This window comes from Palaemon carinicauda, chromosome 38 (assembly GCF_036898095.1).
Source record: "Palaemon carinicauda isolate YSFRI2023 chromosome 38, ASM3689809v2, whole genome shotgun sequence".
Classification (NCBI taxonomy): Eukaryota; Metazoa; Arthropoda; class Malacostraca; order Decapoda; family Palaemonidae; genus Palaemon; species Palaemon carinicauda.
In genome coordinates this window covers 59580527-59600526 of record NC_090762.1, presented here as the reverse complement: position 1 = coordinate 59600526, position 20000 = coordinate 59580527, and the positions used below count along the sequence as shown (strand labels likewise).

General features: G+C 36.3%; 2 long non-coding RNA genes across 2 annotated transcripts in view; one reads left to right on the top strand and one right to left on the bottom strand.

The window, feature by feature from the left end:
- LOC137630657 (uncharacterized) overlaps window positions 1-6735 on the top strand; it is a 148622-nt gene extending 141887 nt beyond the window's left edge. Inside the window, exon 4 of the long non-coding RNA XR_011041753.1 lies at window positions 6619-6735. This is a non-coding gene — a long non-coding RNA (uncharacterized lncRNA). The remainder of the gene's footprint in view (window positions 1-6618) is intronic.
- The window catches only part of LOC137630656 (uncharacterized), a 334961-nt gene that overhangs the window by 288 nt on the left and 314673 nt on the right, over window positions 1-20000 (bottom strand). The window lies entirely within an intron of this gene.

Sequence of the window (20000 nt, the reverse complement as noted above, 5' to 3'; positions counted from 1 at the left end):
AAGCTCGATTTCTTCATGTGGGAGTCTATCCACTCCTCGTATCATTTTAATTGATTAAAGCTATTTCTTGTTTTATAGAACTTCAGGTTAATAAGTAATTTCTATAACTTACCACATAATGATAGGGATTTCAATATGGTATTTGCTATATAGATTATTGGCAAAACTCAAGTTTTTAAAATTATATAGAATAATGTATTTACAAAAATACAATGATTATGCCACTGAACTTGCTGCTTGATTAATTAATAGGAGAATTAGGGAAATCAGATGAAAAATGTCATCACATTCAATAAACTATCACCGAGGCAAATTAAAAGCTGCATTTAAAATTTCATGGATGAAGCATAAAAGATTTTTTTTCATTGTACATTATATCATGAGATGTAACTAAACTTCAAGCAGACAAGTCAAATAATAGATTTAAAATTTCATGCCTTCTCTCATATCTCCCAAATGAAATAAGCATCTAATATATTTCTTCATCTAATAACAAGAAAAAGAAACTTCCACTACTTTAGCACCAAGATTTCATCTATTACATGAAGATTTGCTGATAGTTCAGCGAGCATCATTTTAGCTAAACCTTCCCCATGATGTAAGAGCCTAAATACATATCTTTGGAAAAGTTTTATGTCAAATTTCTATTGGCATAAACATACTAAGCTAAAAGCTGTTGCTCGGAGAGTTACGCATCAACTGAAAACCAATACAAGCTGACCGTACAAGAAGCCCTTTATTGTACAACCCAGGAACACAAATCTGCACTCTTTGGTGTACGCTTTGCCCAGTTTCAATACCTCCCATGTTACCTAAAGTTTTTGAGAGTCTTTTGGTAAAACATCTAAATAGGTATGCTCAGGGTAATGCAGTTTGGCTATTGCAAAAGCCCTATGGAGCGTGTAATCCCCTTCTTACAATTTCCAGTGCTGTAGTCTACAGAAATCCTTTGATTGTGGTAAGGAAGCTCATATGATTGGTCTTGAATCATAGTACTTCCTTTGACCATGTTAATCATGAGGCCCTTGTTTTCAAACACACACACACATATACGTACATACATACATACATACATGTATAGATATTTTATATATATATATCTATATATATATATCTATATATATATATATATATATATATATATATATATATATATATATATATATACGAAGATATCTATAGATTTTACAGGATAGTTAAGGACAGCTGTAATAAAAATCGCATTTGTATTGATCTTAGGTGTACAGAATATATCCGGGTTGTTGTGTTGGTTGATATTGGTGGTATCTTAGTGCTCGGAGAGGGAGATTTAATATTCTCTCTCTCTCTCTCTCTCTCTCTCTCTCTCTCTCTCTCTCTCTCTCTCTCTCTCTCTCTGGACCAGGCTCCTCGGAGACTGCAATTCCTAGTCTCCTGCGAAACAGATTTATACGTTTCAATTTATGCCTCGACAACAGAGTTGCAAAGAAGAAAACATTTTTGTGGTGGGTCTTCGAACCTCCTGGCACCTTTAGAGAAGTGTGTCTGGGGCTTGCGTATTATTGTGGCCTTAATGTCGTTTCTAAATGCCAGAGAGAGAGAGAGAGAGAGAGAGAGAGAGAGAGAGAGAGAGAGAGAGAGAGAGAGAGAGCTCTGAAAGCTTCTATGCTTCATAATAATAAAATATTCATGCGCATATATTATGTCCACGTCTGGAACGCATCTGCAAACCGATGGGAAATTCGTCTTACTTCGAAACTATTTATTTTATCTTCTCTTTTCTTTCTTCCTTTTTTTCGGGGGAAGTGCTTAAGGGGGGAGGTCTCTTCCTAATATTTCTGAGTAATATTACTATTATTACTACTATCACAACTACTACTACTGGTATAAAAATAAAAGAATAGCTTTCCATTTAACGTTCTCAGTGATCATAAACATGCTATAAAAACTATTATTATCGCTACTATCAATATCACTCAACACACCATAAAAATTCCTCCCTTCTTCTCGTTCTCCCAAAGGACTAGAAATAGATAGACCTTAACACTACTGCCACAGCTTTTTTCTACTTTACTCACAATGGAGCTGAAGGTGTAACGGGTATATCTATAGATACGCTCTCTCTCTCTCTCTCTCTCTCTCTCTCTCTCTCTCTCTCTCTCTCTCTCTCTCTCTCTCTCTCTTTAAGGAGACCATTAAGTCACACCCATGTATGTCGTTCTTGTACTCTTCAGCCATATTCTGCTCGGTTGTACCTTGAAATCGGATAGTAAGGCTTCCTTTTTTAAATCAATCTTTTCTTTATTTCCCTTACCTTTCGTTGTTCGTTTTGCAATTGCATTTCCCGCTGTAACGATTCTCTCTCTCTCTCTCTCTCTCTCTCTCTCTCTCTCTCTCTCTCTCTCTCTCTCTCTCTCTCTCGGAGACAAATTTTTCTTATAACCTTTGAGTGTAGTTCTGTAGTTGTTAATATGATCTCACTAAAGAGGTACCCGTTTTTCGTCAAGTCGGGACAGGAATGGAGTGGGATAGTTACACTACCCTAAAATCATATTCACACATATACAGTGTGTGTAAACATATATATATATATATATATATATATATATATATATATATATACATATATGGATATGATTTTAGTGTGTGTGTGAGTGTGTGTGTGTGCGCGCGCGTTTAACCTATGTATGTGTCCTATCTGCGTGGCTCAAAGCCCATAACGCGAATATTAGGGGCTGCGTTTAATGAAAAATGTTAACCCACCCCCAAGTTCATCAAGCGACAGACCGAGACCACACTTTGATATAGTTTATATAAAATTGGGGATGGGAACTGGGGACTATGACATTTATCCTTAATATCTTACCGAAGTACCAGGAGCCTAAAATCTTAGGGTATCACACCTATCAATGTGAAAAGTTGTGCACGGTAAGAAAAAAATGGAACATTAACAGCTATACTTAATTATATATATATATATATATATATATATATATATATATATATATATATATATATATATATATATGCAGACTGAGAGAGGTGGGTGATCAGGCGAAGTGCCTTATCGGAAGAGTAATATTACCCAACTCAAACTCTTAAATTATTTGGAACCATCTCATTGCCAGCAATGAATCACTGGTTACATAATTCAAGTTGAGGATAGAGGGGGGAGAACACGCAATGGACAGTTTGGAGGTCAAATCGAATACCAGTTCAAAGCAAAATAAAAACATACATTTCACTTGAAAGATCGGTGTTGATTTAAGGGCACCAGTCGTTTTACATCACTGTAATAACTGCTGCAAAATTTCTTGCCTTTCCGAATAAAGTATTAAAAGCATTTAGGGTTGTGGTAGCCGATGTGGTAACGTCCTTGATTGGTGAATGTCAGACTGAGATTCGGAGTCCCGCTCAGACTCGTTAGTTTCTTTGGTCGCTGCAACCTCACCATCCTTGTGAACTAAGGATGGGGGTTTTGGGGGAGACTAAAGGTCAATCTTCTGAGTCATCAGCAGCCATTGCCTGCCCCTCCTTGGTCCTAGCTTGGGTGGAGCGGGGGCTTGGATGCTAATAATATATGGTCAGTCTCTAGGGCATTGGCCTATTGGATAGGACAATGTCACTTTCCCTTGCCCCTGCTATTCATGAGTGGCCTTTAAACCTTCAAGCCTTTAAATGGCAGCAGCTTATAACAAATGTAGCGATTCGTGAGGTAACAGAAAAGACTTTGTGTGTGTGTCTACGTGTGCGTGTGATGTGTGTGTATGTGTAAAGAGGATCTAATAGTTTCTTATGTAAACGATATAGTTAGATTATCTAGATGGAGATGGGTGGAACATATTCTAAGAAGGGAAGATAGTCCAGGATGAGCCTGAATGGAAGCCACTGGGCAGTAGAGGACGAGGCTGAGAAATAGAAACATGGTTGATGACAATGCACAGGGAAGCCGGAATCGAGAACTGGGTTGAGCTCATAGGTGGCATTGAGGCACTATGTATCCCGTGGGTGCCAGAGAATTAAGTTATATACAGTATATATATATATATATATATATATATATATATATATATATATATATATAAATATATATATATATCCACCTCCTACCTCTTTCCTGACTACCTCTCGGAATATTCCCCTCTCCGGGGTAAGACTACTCCCCCTCCCCCCTTCCTATGGACGGGGGGTGGGGGGGGGAGACCAAGTAATCATGCGTTTTGCAATGCCGCTCTGTGTAACAGGAAAGACTTTGTGTGTGTGTCCGCGTGTGCCTGTGATGTGTGTATTCATGTGTAAAGAGGATCTAGTCGTTTCTTATTTTTTACATGTAAGTAGGTAAGAAAAATTAGCCCATCAAATAATACAAATCATTCTTTGCCTGTATCAAGACAACATTACAATTCCATCCTCAACTAAGATAGAAAACAAAAACAAAAAAGTTTTATTTTGGATCGATCATCGAGTCTCTCTCTATCTCTCTCTCTCTCTCTCTCTCTCTCTCTCTCTCTCTCTCTCTCTCTCAGGGAGCGTAAATTTCAATTCCATTATTCTTCGAGGCCTCTGTCATTCCCCCTTTCGCTAGCGGCGGTTAGAAAAATGGCAAGTCTTGATTCAGGAAAAGCCACCTGTTCCCCACCTCCGTTCGTCTCCGTGTCTATTGCTGATGTGCTTCTATTTCTCCAATAAACTCGATTTTCAGTCTTAGCTTACACTCGAGCGCCAAAAACGCAGTTGCCAAGGCGGCATTTTCACAATTCTTCGATTATCTTTAATTCTCCCATTATCCGTCCGTGGGTTCGTTACCTTCTCATATTGGCTAGGAAATCATTCCATTAATATTTATAACAGATAGAAACAGTACAAGCCATTTACAATCACGTTTAAAGAGAGAATTGACTAAAGAGGCGAGATAGGAGAAAGCTGGGTGGAGCTCGCGAGACGAATAAACAAATGCATATCGCAGAAAAGAGTCAGGGCGAATACAAAAGAGCATTAGAGGAGTTACGCAGGGGGATCGTGTTATCGATATTCGTTTGATAGATTGCGGATCTTGTTTGGTGGATTTTTCGTCGAAATTATCCGTAGTCGGAGGCAGGAGAGGTATTGGATTTTTGCCATTATAAGAACCTTATGCGTAAAAGGATACACATTAAGCCACGAAGGAAATTACACGGGGATTAGGCTATCAGTTTTAATAACCTCTTTCAGACACGACGAAAAAGATCAAATTCTACTTCTGTGAACGCTCTCTCTCTCTCTCTCTCTCTCTCTCTCTCTCTCTCTCTCTCTCTCTCTCTCTCTCTCGCGACTGACTCTTAATGCTCAGTCGACATCGGGACCCAGCTGGAGATATCTGAATAGGTTTTTCTTTTAAAAATGTAGATTTACTATTGACGAGTTTGTCAACACTAAAATCTATCAAAAGATAAAGAACAATAAAATAAGTTACTGTTATGAATTAGAAACCATAGGTAGATGTATGGTTTGAACTAGATGAAATAGAAAGGTTGTATATAGAAAAAATATCATTATGAAAAGATATTGTAAAAACTAAATATGTAGGTATAGAATAAATGAGCTGAAAAAAAGGTGCTAATCCTATCAGGTCACGATAACGTCTGGAAGTCACTACAGAGAGAGAGAGAGAGAGAGAGAGAGAGAGAGAGAGAGAGAGAGAGAGAATATATATAGCAACATATGCAGCCGATTCTAGTCCACTGCAAGATAAAAGCGTGGACATGTCTTTATTCAAGTTTGGGGTTTGGCCAGTTTTCTTCACCACGCTGGCCAGTCCAGACACAGCTTTGCTGATCATTGCAAAAGGCAAACCCTTTTACCACGTTAAGGATCTCCACTCGAAAAGGGATATATATATATATATATATATATATATATATATATATATATATATATATATATTTTTTTTTTTTTTTTTTTTTTTTTTGAGCAGGTAAACCTTACCTGGGTGAACAGGTTTGTGCATCGCCTTGATTACTACTTAGAGCCACCCCTGCATTTGTTGTTGTTGTATATATACATACATACACAGTACACACACACACACACACATATATATATATATATATATATATATATATATATATATATATATTTCTGAGCGGGTAAACCTTAGCTAGGTGAAAAGGTTTGTGTAACGCCTTGATTACTACGTAGAGCCACCCCTGTATTTGTTGTTATCGTATATATACATACATATACAGTATAAATATATATATATATATATATATATATATATATATATAAGTACATACATACATACATACATACATACATACATACATACATACATACATACATACATACATATATATATATATATATATATATATATATATATATATATATATATATATGTGTGTGTGTGTGTGTGTGTGTGTATATATACATGTATATAATCTTAAATAATTTAGCTTATTCGTAATTATTTAGGGAAAAAACATGACTAAAAGTTCAAAAAACAATTAGCAAACAGATAAAGAAAGGTTAGTCAGTCCCAACTATTTATCTCGACTATTTAGTGAGTATTGAAACTTTTTACTGGAATGAATATAAGTAGGTAATCAGACACTATAACTTAAACGAACCTCAATTCACGTACCAATCTTTTAATTTCAGAGAACACTGCATTCTGCCTACCTTCATAATTTGAGAAACTACTGGTGTTATGAAACACTTCATATTGAGAAGCAACTGAAGAGGAATCACTGATGTTGGATACTTCTGGTGGTAAGTAATCGTTTTTCAGTTCATATCTTTAATGTTTGACTTAATAAACGATACATAATAAAAGATTGCCTTTTTATTTCGTCCTTGTGAAATTGAAAATATCAATCTTATTAACAATATACTGTGAGAAAATATGGAAGAATATTTAAGTGCTCAGAGACTGACAAAAAAAAAAATGGAAAATAATAATAAACAGAAAATATCTTATTTCAATTTTATATTTTCTGAATCTTATACGTAAAAAAATTATTTATAATTTACCCTAAATGTTCACAAACATTTATGAAAAATGCACTATCAATTCTGGGTCTTCTGAAAAATATTCTTCACAATAATGCATTGAAATTTGAAGGGCAACCGTGGTCTCATCACATTATCATAGTAATTGAGGATACTGAAGAATCCTTAGCTGATGGGCCCGTGGGTATTAAAATTGAGGGCGAAATCTGCAGACACAGAATTTATGACTAATTTTAAACAGGGTAAAACAACTTTTGGATCTGCCTAGGGTCTACGGGCTGAGCTATCAGCAGACATTGTCTGGCCCACCCTAGTCCTAGCTTGATGGAGAAAGGACTTGAGCGCTGTTCCTATGTATATATGGTTAGCCTCTAGGGCATTTTCCTGCTATGGCTTTATCTCTGTCCCTTGCTTCTGCCATTCATGAGCGACCTTTGAACCTAAATGTTTCAGCTTAACATCTTTAGAGTTACCATACCTTAATGTGCCATAGTTTGCAAATGGACCGAAACCCAAAAGCTAAAAGTTTGCTAATATAGGAAAATTAAAAAAAATGCGTCTCGTGCCACATTCACTACGACAGTTGAGAATTAACACACTATGGGTAATATGGTGTGTTTGGTTAACTACAAAGAAAGGTTGATTTTGGATTTAAGGGAACATATTTACACTACTTTCACTGAACAGATAGCAAATCAGTCGATACTCGGATGTAAGTCAAGATCAGCAAGAGTCCTACAGCGCTATTTTCCTTGATCTTATAGCATCTCGAGTTTTCCAACTACGGTTGTAGCTTACATAATAATAATAATAATAATAATAATAATAATAATAATAATAATAATAATAATAATAATAATAATAATAATAATAATAATAATTACCTGAGATCCTACGCAAAAGATAATCATATTTTGGGGGAAAATTAAGGCTACCTTCACACCTAGAGTAATAGCAGCAAGATATCTAGGGACAATTCATAATCTTAAAGACTGTGGTTAACTTTCCCCGTGGGAAAGTCGGGCAAATTCACTCACTTTGAGGACTGACACAAGAACAGGAACTTAGAAAGAACACAATTCTGTTGAAAATGGCAACACAAATTACTGTAATTCTATCAATATAAATTGTGATAAGAGAAAATGGCCCAGGGAATGACGTAATAGTCGATAAAGTGAGAAGTTGCACATCATTTTATGGTTAAAGGAATGTTAACTTATGAAACAGATTCTGCAAAGAAAACTATATAATAGACGCTTCTGATGCAGATCAAGAACTACACGTGATCTCAAGTACGGTGACTGAGTACGAAGGGGACTCACATTCTAGGGAAAACTAACAGAATAAATAACCAAATTCTTGTCAATTAACTCTGATATGACATTCCCGCTGTGATAATTGGAGAGTGATTACACCAAACACTGACAGGTTTTGTTGGGAGTCCTTGGAGGCTGATTTATGTTCAAAGGGAACTGCTTTATGTCCAATCATTGTATAAATTAGAAGGAATCTCTTCTTCCCCGAGGCTTCAGAGTGTAATCTATAGAAATGAATTACTTGAACGTTCATGAGGAATAAGAACTGAAATTAATGAAACCTTCAAAGGAGGTAAGTTCATAAACCTTAGGTTTTGGCAATTATATATATACATATATATATATATATATATATATATATATATATATATATATATATATACAGTATATGCAGTATATATATATATATATATATATATATATATATATATATATATATATATATATATATATATATATACATATAATGTGCACGAGCGTTTGTGTGTATATACGTTTTTGAGAAATAATCAACTAAAGAAATAGCTAGTGAAAAACACAGTCTCATTAAAGGAAACCAAAACTAGTCATTTGAGAGAGAGAGAGAGAGAGAGAGAGAGAGAGAGAGAGAGAGAGAGAGAGAGAGAGAGAGAGAGAGGCAATCTGGAAAAAAGCCTGTTGAATACCAAGCAGACCAGTCCGAAGCTTAATGCTGCTGCTGTTGGCAAAGGGACTGTTTGGGCTACTCTAGCAAATTGCAGGTTGCTCATCCAGCCCCTTTTCAATGCTAATTTCCGGACCTTGATAGCAAACCGGACCTTTCTTGTCCATCATTTGTGATTTGCCAATACGTCACCGGTTTCTTTTTATCATCAAGCAATGGCCTGACTGCTGCTACTCTTCTTCTTCTTTTTCTTCCCATTGCGTCGCCTTTGTTGTTCTCTTTGTGAACAAGTCGAGTTCAAAAAGAAAATTCTGTGTTTTTGATATTCGCTCCATTTTTATGAAGATTGGTTTATTCTCTCTCTCTCTCTCTCTCTCTCTCTCTCTCTCTCTCTCTCTCTCTCTCTCTCTCTCTCTCTCTCTCTCTCTCTCTCTTCACAATGTGAATGATTATTAAAAGTGAACATCTGATGGTTTAAGTGTTTGTATGCGTGTAAATGTAATGTGTGTATGTATGTATATATACACACACACACACACACATATATATATATATATATATATATATATATATATATATAGAAATATATATATATATAGAAATATATATATATATATAGAAATATATATAGATATATATATATATATATATATATATATATATATATATATATATATATATATATTATATAAACTGTGGTCAGTGTTCGTATGACTGACCTTGATTTTAGTGCAGCCTTTGACCGTGTTAATCATGAAGCCCTCTTTTTTAAAATTCAAATGAGAGTTGGTGGGCCTTTTCTTATTATCAATATTGAATTTTCAAGTAATTGATTGCAATGAGTAGTTGTTGATGGGTACCATAATGATTATAGGAATGTAATAATTGGTGTATCTCAGGGTAGTATTCTTGGCCCATTACTTTTCATATTATTTGCAGTATTTGCATGATATGTGGTTTGGCCTAAAAAGTAACCTTGTTACCTATGCAGATGATGCTACTCTTTTTGCACATATTCCATCTACTTTATGTAGATCCGTGGTTGCTGGTCTCTTGTTAGAGATTAGTTAAAATTAGTGCATAGTGCAAATTATGGGATATGAAGTTGGACCCTAACAAAACTATTAATATGATTTTAAAGTAAGTCAAGGACAGTGGATCCTCAAACACAGTTCTTTTTCATTAAAAAGTTTCTTAAACCATATAAAACAATTAAAATCCTAACTGTGATTCTTAACTGCAAATTTACTTTCGAAAAACACATTCTGTCAATTTCTTCTTCAATTGCACAAAAAATTACTTATTGAGAGGAAGAGTTTCGGTTATTAATCTATCCTTTACAAAATGCCAACTCCCGACTTATGTTCTTGGATAAAATCTTACCGACTATTAAATTTCTCATCCCTGATGTAGATATAAATCTTTGGCCCCGTCGTTCAGTTAGTTCCTTATGCATATTACATAATTTTTCATAATTCTGTCCATCCTTTGTAATGAGATCTTCCCAGACTGCACCATCCTGAATGTAATACTAGGTAGGCAGTTAATTCTAACACCCTTGCAAAATACAAATTCAGCATTTTAGAAGCTTTATTCCAGCTGTGACAAGATTGTGGGACGATCTTTCTAATTTCGATGAAATTTTAGAAGTACAAAATTACTACATATGTTTTTATGTTGAACAGGCTGACACAAGTCTCTCTTCATAGTTTAATTAGGACAGACCTACTTTAACGTTGTTACTGATCTTTAAAAACTTTACATATTTTATTCATCACTTCTCATATACAGTCTATTTCCTTACTTCCTTTCCCCACTGGGCTACTTTCTCTGTTGGAACTCTTGGACTTTTAGCATCCTGCTTTTTCAACAAACGATTTAGGTTAACTAGCAATCAAATTAGTAGTATACGCAAATATACATACTTACACACACAAATATATATACTGTATATAATATATATATATATATATATATATATATATATATATATATATATATATATTTTATATATATACATATATATATTATATATATATATATATTATATTATATATACATATATATATATATATATATATATATATATATATATATATATTATACATATACATATATATACATATATTATATATGTATTATATATAAATTATGTATACATACATATATATACATGTATATATACATTATATATTTATATATATTATATTATATATATACATATATTATATATATATATTTTATATATATACATTATATATATATATATATGTATATATATACATATATATATATATGTATATATATACATATATATATATATGTATATATATATATATATATATATATATATATATATATATAAATTATATAAGGAAAACAATGAAATACATATAATCAATGCATATGGTAACAAAAGAAATAACGTATGCAGTTGAAAAACAGTACACGAATAAATGAGGCGAAATGCATGCAAGAAAATACACCCCCAAACATAAAGTCGAACAGGAACAGATTAAAGACCTAATTCCCTCATTCAGTGGTGATAAAGATCAAGCATTAGCGCAGCATGACTCTAGGAAAAGGGGTACACCGGACGTGACATCTTCGGTGACAACAACGTATTTACCCAACATAATTGTAACATGCACGACTTAATGCAAATTTAAAATACAGGAAACTACACTACAATCATCCCGGGAAATTGCTGCTATCTGTACACTAAGGATCAATTAGGAGTCCTAAGTGGTAAAATGCAATGCTCGGGAGTGGGTTTTTTCAGTGATAAAATCTAAAGAATCTACTGTACAGTAATTGCAGCATGGAGTAGTAATGAGAAGCAAGCATAAGCCAGTATACTATAAACTGTATAATGATGTGCACTGTCATGTTATTCGTTATTCATCCTTCGGAAATACAGGAAGTCAATTGAATTAACTGTAATCTGTAAACTAGTAGTAAAATATTCAATATAAATACCTCACTGTGAACTATTGCCCATTTCTCTGTGCAATAATAGAGCATTGCATCGGTGTAAATTGTGAAATTACATACTTTGCACAAACCACCCACAAGATTCAAGATATGATTAACAGATAAGATACTGCTAACTTGGACATATTCGAGAATAAGTTCAATCGTATCCTCTCTTCATCTACTGTGGATATAATACCTTGATGCATAAACGGAAACTGTTCACCTTTTTTGTTCGATCGATAATGCAGTAATAGAATCTATGTTTAGTTATGTTCGTTAAACATAATTGCAGTCACGAACAGTCTTTCCGGTCATACTAAAACTGTCATCTATGCCAGGGGCATCCAGTGATATTCATGCCCATAAAGATAATAAAAGCATCTCTCTCTCTCTCTCTCTCTCTCTCTCTCTCTCTCTCTCTCTCTCTCTCTCTCTCTCTCTCTCTCTCTCTCTTCCTAGAAGGAAGGATGCTGTTCTTTTGATAATGGGATAATGGAAATAATTGTAAATATACATCATCATCTCAGCAAAGTCGTTATTGAAGACACTATAAGCCCACGAATATCATAAGATGCCTAAATACTCAGCGGAAAGGCAGAGTCCTATAAGAGATTTGAATATTCAATCATTGCATAAACAAGCAGTCTTGGAAATGTTTGCCTCTTACGTAACATACACATTCACCCATTAAATTAACTGGACATACACAGAATCCATAAAATGCTTGTCCCCATATGTTGCCAAGACATTTACACAATTAAGTAGGTGAAGGAACATGGAATCCTGAAATTGCTTGTTGTCTTATGTAGCCAAGCCATTAACCAAAGGAGTTGGATAAACTGGGAATCAAGGAAATGTTTGTACCCTTACATAGCCTAAATATTGATGTAACTAGACAGACATTGAATCCTTGAAATGTTTACAACCTTGTGCAATCTGGACATTAAACAATCAAAATAGCTAGACCAGAGCCTGGAATCCAGGAAATTTTGGTTCCTTTACATGAACTAACGATTTACAATTGAAGCAGCTGGTTGACCTTGGAAAAATGAAAATGTTTATTGCCTTACATAAACAAGACATTTATCTATTTTAGTAGCAGGAATCCTGGAAATATGAGTTCCCTTACGTAACCTACTAACTTACCCAATGAAGTAGTCGGACAAACTTGGAATGCTTATAAAGTTAGTCCCCTTATATTACCTGGCATATGCCCCTTTAAGTAGCTAATCAAATATGGAATCCTGGATATGTTTCTCACCTTATGTAACCTAGACATTCATCAATAGAAGTAGAGGGGCGAACCTGAAATTTTGGAGATACCCCCCCTTATGTAATCAAGATATTAAACAGATTGAAGTAGAGTGACAGACCTGGAATTCTGGAAAAGCTTGTTTCCTTATGTGATCTGGAAATTCACTCAATTAAGTAGCATGACAAACCTGGAGCCCTGGGAATGTTTGTCCCCCATTACATGGCCTAAGCATTCACATATCAAAACAATTGAATCAACTTGGATTAATAACCTAATTTGCCCCCTTGTGGTCTGGATATTCACGCACTGAAGTAGCTGTTAAAACCTATAACTTTGGTAGCCTATTACAAACGTCCCTGCCTGCGATCAGCTGGGCTGGGGTTTGAAACCTGTTCAATCTCTATAGTGTCTTGTAGTGTCTGCAACCACTCCCTCTCTGGTCCTACCTAGAGTGGAGAGGGGGCTTGGGTGCTGATCATGTATATGTATTGTCACTGTCCCTTTTCACTGACATTCAGGAGTAAACTTATGTGAACAACAGATTTGCTCATTAGAACTGCACAAATCTGAAATTATCGGTCCCTTTATGTGACCTAGACATTTACTCATTGAAGTTGCAGAACAAACCTGGAACCCTAGAAATGTTGGTCCCCATGGTTGACCCAGATATTCACCTATTCAATTATTTGGATAAACCTGGAACCTTTGAAATGTTACTTCCCTTATGAGACCATAGAAGTGCCTAGCAAGCCCGGAATCTGGAAAAATAAATTGTTTCCCTTACGTGACAATTCACCAATTGAGGAAACAGCATAGATCTGCAGCCATAAAATTAGTTTGTCCTGTTATATGAGGAAGTATGTTTAGAAGTAGAAGGATGGATGTATTGGCCTTGTGTGAGACAAAGATGAAAGGAAAGGGTGAAGTGATGTTTGGTGAAATGTCTGGTAGAGAGTCTGGGATTGAAAGGGGAAGAGCGAGAGAGGGTGTGGCTTTATTGCTGAGTGAATGGATGACAGGTAAAGTAGTGGAATGGAAGGAGATAGCATCTAGGTTAATGTGGTTAAGGGTTAGGTTGGGTAGGGAATGTTGGGCGTTTGTCAGTGCGTATGGGCCAGGTAGTGAGAAAAGTGAAGAAGAGCGGAATGAGTTCTGGAATGAATTAACTAGGTGTGTAGAAGGACTGGGTAGAAGGAATTATGTAGTTGTTATGGGTGACTTAAATGCTAGAGTGGGCGCTGGAGAGGTAGAATGTGTCATTGGGAAGTATAGTGTACCAGGTGAAAATGAGAGTGGTGAGAGACTGGTAGATATGTGTGTTGAACAAGAGATGGTAATAAGTGCTAGCTTTTAAAAAAAGAAAGATAAAAATAAGTATACATGGGTAAGAGTGGCAAATGGAAGAGTAGTAGAAAGGGCATTAATGGATTATGTGTTGATAACTAAAAGAATGTTTGTAAGATTGAAAGACGTGCACGTGTTTAGGGGTATGGCTAACGGTATGTCTGATCATTTTTTGGTGGAAGGAAAATTAGTTGTAGCAAAAGAGTGGGGGAATAGAGTAGGTGGATGTAAAAGGGAGCTAGTGAGGGTTGAAGAGCTAATAAAACCGGGGGTAAAAAGTAAATATCAGGAAAGGTTGAAAATGGCATATGACGAGGTGAGAGTAAGAGAAACTGGTAATTTAGAGAAGGAGTGGAAGTTAGTAAAAGAAAATTTTGTTGGGATTGCAAGTGATGTATGTGGCGAGGTTGTTGTTGGAGGCAGCATGAGGAAGGGCAGTGAATGGTGGAATGAAGGAGTGAAGGTAAAAGTGGAAGAGAAAAAGAGGGCTTTTGAAGAATGGCTGCAGAGTAATAGTATAGAGAAGTATGAAAAATATAGAGAGAAAAATGTGGAAGTAAAGCGCAAGGTACGTGAGGCAAAGAGGGGCAGCTGACCTGAGGTGGGGTCAGGGATTGGGTCAGTCAAATGAAGAGAATAAGAAGAAGTTTTGGAAAGAAGTGAAGAGAGTAAGGAAGGCTGGCGCAAGAATTGAAGAGACAGTGAAAGATGGAAATGGAAGGTTGTTAAAAGGAGAGGAGGCAAGGAAAAGGTGGGCGGAATATTTTGAAAGTTTGCTGAATGTTGAGGATAATAGGGAGGCAGATATAATTGCTGTTCCAGGTGTTGAGGTGCCAGTGATGGGAGATGAGAATGAGAGAGAGATTACAATAGAGGAAGTGAGGAGAGCACTAGATGAAACGAGAGTAGGAAAAGCATCTGGTATGGATGGTGTGAAAGCTGAGATGTTGAAGGAAGGGGGTGTGACTGTACTTGAATGGTTGGTGAGATTGTTTAATATGTGTTTTGTGTTGTCAATGGTACCAGTAGATTGGGTTTGTGCATGTATTGTACCACTATATAAGGGTAAGGGAGATGTGCATGAGTGTTGTAATTCAAGAGGTATTAGTTTGTTGAGTGTAGTTGGAAAAGTGTATGGTAGAGTAATGATTAATAGGATTAAGGATAAAACAGATAATGCAATCTTGGAAGTACAGGGTGGTTTTAGAAGAGGTAGGGGTTGTATGAATCAGATTTTTACAGTTAGGCAGATATGCGAGAAATATTTAGCAAAAGGTAAGGAGGTGTATGTTGCGTTTATGGATCTGGAAAAAGCATATGATAGAGTTGATAGGGAAGCAATGTGGAATGTGATGAGGTTATATGGAGTTGGTGGAAGGTTGTTGCAAGCAGTGAAAAGTTTCTACAAAGGTAGTAAAGCATGTGTTAGAATAGGAAATGAAGTGAGTGATTGGTTTCCGGTGAGAGTGGGAATGAGACAGAGATGTGTGATGTCGCCGTGGTTGTTTAACTTGTATGTTGATGGAGTGGTGAGAGAGGTGAATGCTCGAGTGCTTGGACGAGGATTAAAACTGGTAGGCGAGAATGATCATGAATGGGAGGTAAATCAGTTGTTGTTTGCGGATGATACTGTACTGGTAGCAGACACAGAAGAGAAGCTTGACCGACTAGTGACAGAATTTGGAAGGGTGTGTGAGAGAAGGAAGTTGAGAGTTAATGTGGGTAAGAGTAAGGTTATGAGATGTACGAGAAGGGAAGGTGGTGCAAGGTTGAATGTCATGTTGAATGGAGAGTTACTTGAGGAGGTGGATCAGTTTAAGTACTTGGGGTCTGTTGTTGCAGCAAATGGTGGAGTGGAAGCAGATGTACGTCAGAGAGTGAATGAAGGTTGCAAAGTGTTGGGGGCAGTTAAGGGAATAGTAAAAAATAGAGGGTTGGGCATGAATGTAAAGAGAGTTCTATATGAGAAAGTGATTGTACCAACTGTGATGTATGGATCGGAGTTGTGGGGAATGAAAGTGATGGAGAGACAGAAATTGAATGTGTTTGAGATGAAGTGTCTAAGGAGTATGGCTGGTGTATCTCGAGTAGATAGGGTTAGGAACGAAGTGGTGAGGGAGAGAACGGGTGTAAGAAATGAGATAGCGGCTAGAGTGGATATGAATGTGTTGAGGTGGTTTGGCCATGTTGAGAGAATGGAAAATGGCTGTCTGCTAAAGAAGGTGGTGAATGCAAGAGTTGATGGGAGAAGTACAAGAGGAAGGCCAAGGTTTGGGTGGATGGATGGTGTGAAGAAAGCTCTGGGTGATAGGAGGATAGATGTGAGAAAGGCAAGAGAGCGTGCTAGAAATAGGAATGAATGGCGAACGATTGTGACGCAGTTCCGGTAGGCCCTGCTGCTTCCTCCGGTGCCTTAGATGACCGCGGAGGTAACAGCAGTAGGGGATTCAGCAGTATGAAGCTTCATCTGTGATGGATAATGTGGGAGGTTGGGCTGTGGCACCCTAGCAGTACCAGCTGAACTTGGTTGAGTCCCTGGTTAGGCTGAAGGAACGTAGAGAGTAGAGGTCCCCTTTTTTGTTTTATGTCATTTGTTAATGTCGGCTACCCCCCAAAATTGGGGGAAGTGCCTTTGGTATATGTATGTATGTTATATGAGGAAGTAATTCACCCATCAAAGTAGCTGGACAAACCTAAAACAGTAGAAATAATTTTCCTCTTATGTGACCTACATATTAACCCCACTAGGTAATTGAAAAAACCTGACACCAATAAAATGTTTCTCCTCTTTTGTAACGGAGAAATTCGCACACTGAAATACCTAGCAAACCCCTATATCTGCTAATGTTTGCCCCCTTCTATGACCTAGACAGTCACACATGGGAGTCGTTGGGTTAACCTAGAACTCTTGAAATGTTTGTTGCCTTATGTTGCTGTACATAACTTGACAATCCTGGAAACGTTCACCCTCCTACCCTATGTGACCTACACCCTCACCCATTAAAGTAGCTGGACAAACCTAGTTCCATGGGAATGTTTTTTTTTTTTTTATGTAACTTAGACATTCATCCACTGAATTCAAATATTCAAGTAGCTGCTCAAACCTGGTAGTATGGAAATGTTTGTCCCTTTTGTCACCTAGACATTAACACAGTGAAGTAACTACACGGACTTGGAACCTTTGAAATGTCAGTCACTTTACATTATCAAAACATTTACCCATTTAAGTTGCTACACAAACCTAGAATCTCGGAAACGTTTGTCCCTTTTTATTGCAAAGATATTCCCCCTCTGAAGTACCAGGAAAAACAAGGAATCCCAGAAATGCCCGTTCCTTGAACGTGAATTAAGCATAAGCCTAATGTGGTAAGATACTGGATATGATTGGTCCCCTTATATGAACTAGGCCTTCACCAACAATGGTAACTAGAAAAATGTGAAAATTTTAAAATATTTATTTCACTTCCGGTAACTGAACAAATAGATATTAACCGCAGTAGCTAGGCAAACAGGGAATTCAGGACAGGTTTGTTACATTTAATGGAATAGTCATATACACTACCTACTGCGGGAACAAGAAAAACCTGGAATTCTAGAACTGTTTATTGACTTACATGAACTAGGTATAAAAGACGCTACATAGTTATATCAACAAGTTTCTTTCAGTCCTCCACCATTCCAAACAACTGGCAATATCTGGCCGTGAGAAAAACAAACTGATCCTGTCACCACAATCCATTAACCAAGAATGAAGGAAGAATGGCCAACGTTGCAAGTAAATCTAACTATCTACTTGGAAATTATAAAAGTTTGCTAACAAATTTGGTCTCTATTAATTCAACAATATTAACATATCCATAGGTACGTAAGTGCATTTTAGTGCTTTACAGACACCTCTGATGATCTCGATTTGGACTATATAAATCATAGGCTAAAATCTTCCGTGCGCCAAGAGGCTTTTGTCTCATGTTAGCCAAAAACTAACATAACAGGTTGATTATCTGACAAATTTAGCATCTATATAATATTCAAAGGTCACACCTGGCTACTACAAGATCCCCAAGGTCTGATTCGTGTATATAAACGAGGATTTTTGGTATAATGATACTACCCCATTGTATTTGATATAATACATTAACACTGAAATATTTGTCAATTCTTAGCCCGGGGGATATCACGCTGGATCAATTAGGACTAGATGAGTGATCGTCAATGTAATTCAAATTCAAATGACGCTCGCAAATAAGCTTCACTGGCCATCTGAGGGGATAATAGAGTTGGATTAGCAACCTCTCCTAAGTAATAAATGCTTGTAAACCTGGACGGCACCTAAGTTATAACCTTCAGCGAGTCACTCTAAGGTCCAAAAAGTCAAATCCTCAACTAAATGCGTGAAGAGTGAGAGAGCAAGGGATTTGGGTAATCGGTATTATTACCATTATGTCCTTACTGTCCAAACTAAAGGTTGTGGTGGCCTATGTGTTAACGTCTCTAACTGGGGTTCAAATCCTGCTCAAACTCGTTGATTCCTTTGGTCGCTGCAACCATCCTTGTGAGCTAGGAACAGCGGGTTCTGGGGGAGCCTGAAGGTCTATCTGCTGAATCATCAGCAGCCACTGCCTGGCCCTCCTTGGTTCTAGATTAGGTGGAGAGGGTCATGAGCGCTGATCATATGTATATATGGTCAGTCTCTAGGGCATTGACCTACTTGATAGGCCAATATCATTGTCACTTGCATCTACCATTCATGAGCGCCCTTTAAACCTTTAATGACAATGTATCGGTGGGTCGAAATGACAAATTCCGAATTCAAGGTCTTTACCTATGCCTGCTCTCATTCCACATAACTAATCTATATAGAATACAAGGTCGTTACCTAAACCTGCTCTCATTCCACATAACTAATTTATATAAAATACAAGGTCGTTACCTATGCCTGCTCTTATTCCACATAACTAATCTATATAGAATACAAGGTCGTTACCTAAACCTGCTCTCATTCCACATAACTAATTTATATAAAATACAAGGTCGTTACCTATGCCTGCTATCATTCCATATAACTAATTTATATAGTGGTCCAGTGGTGAGAAAGGATTAACAGGACTGTAAGACGGCAAGTTTATAATACATTGTAGAGCTTGTTTCAAGAAGATTATCATTATCTCAAACAGAAAAATGTTATATGAATAGACGCTACATTTCATTACACACGCATTTTTCTCATAATCAAGTAATCAATTACGATGAAGGTTCATCAACTGAAATTTAGCTCTGCTAACCTGACAGCTATCACATAATCAAATGAACTGGCAACTCCATAGAAAATAGAAAATTTTAATATTAATTAATTCTTAATAGTTATCTAATAAGAGAGGTGAAATAGAGACATTGAAAAATCACCCAAATAAACAAATAAAATTTCAGTGACATGCATATATATAAATGTATATATACATTTGTATATAGTGTGTATATTATACAAATATATATATAT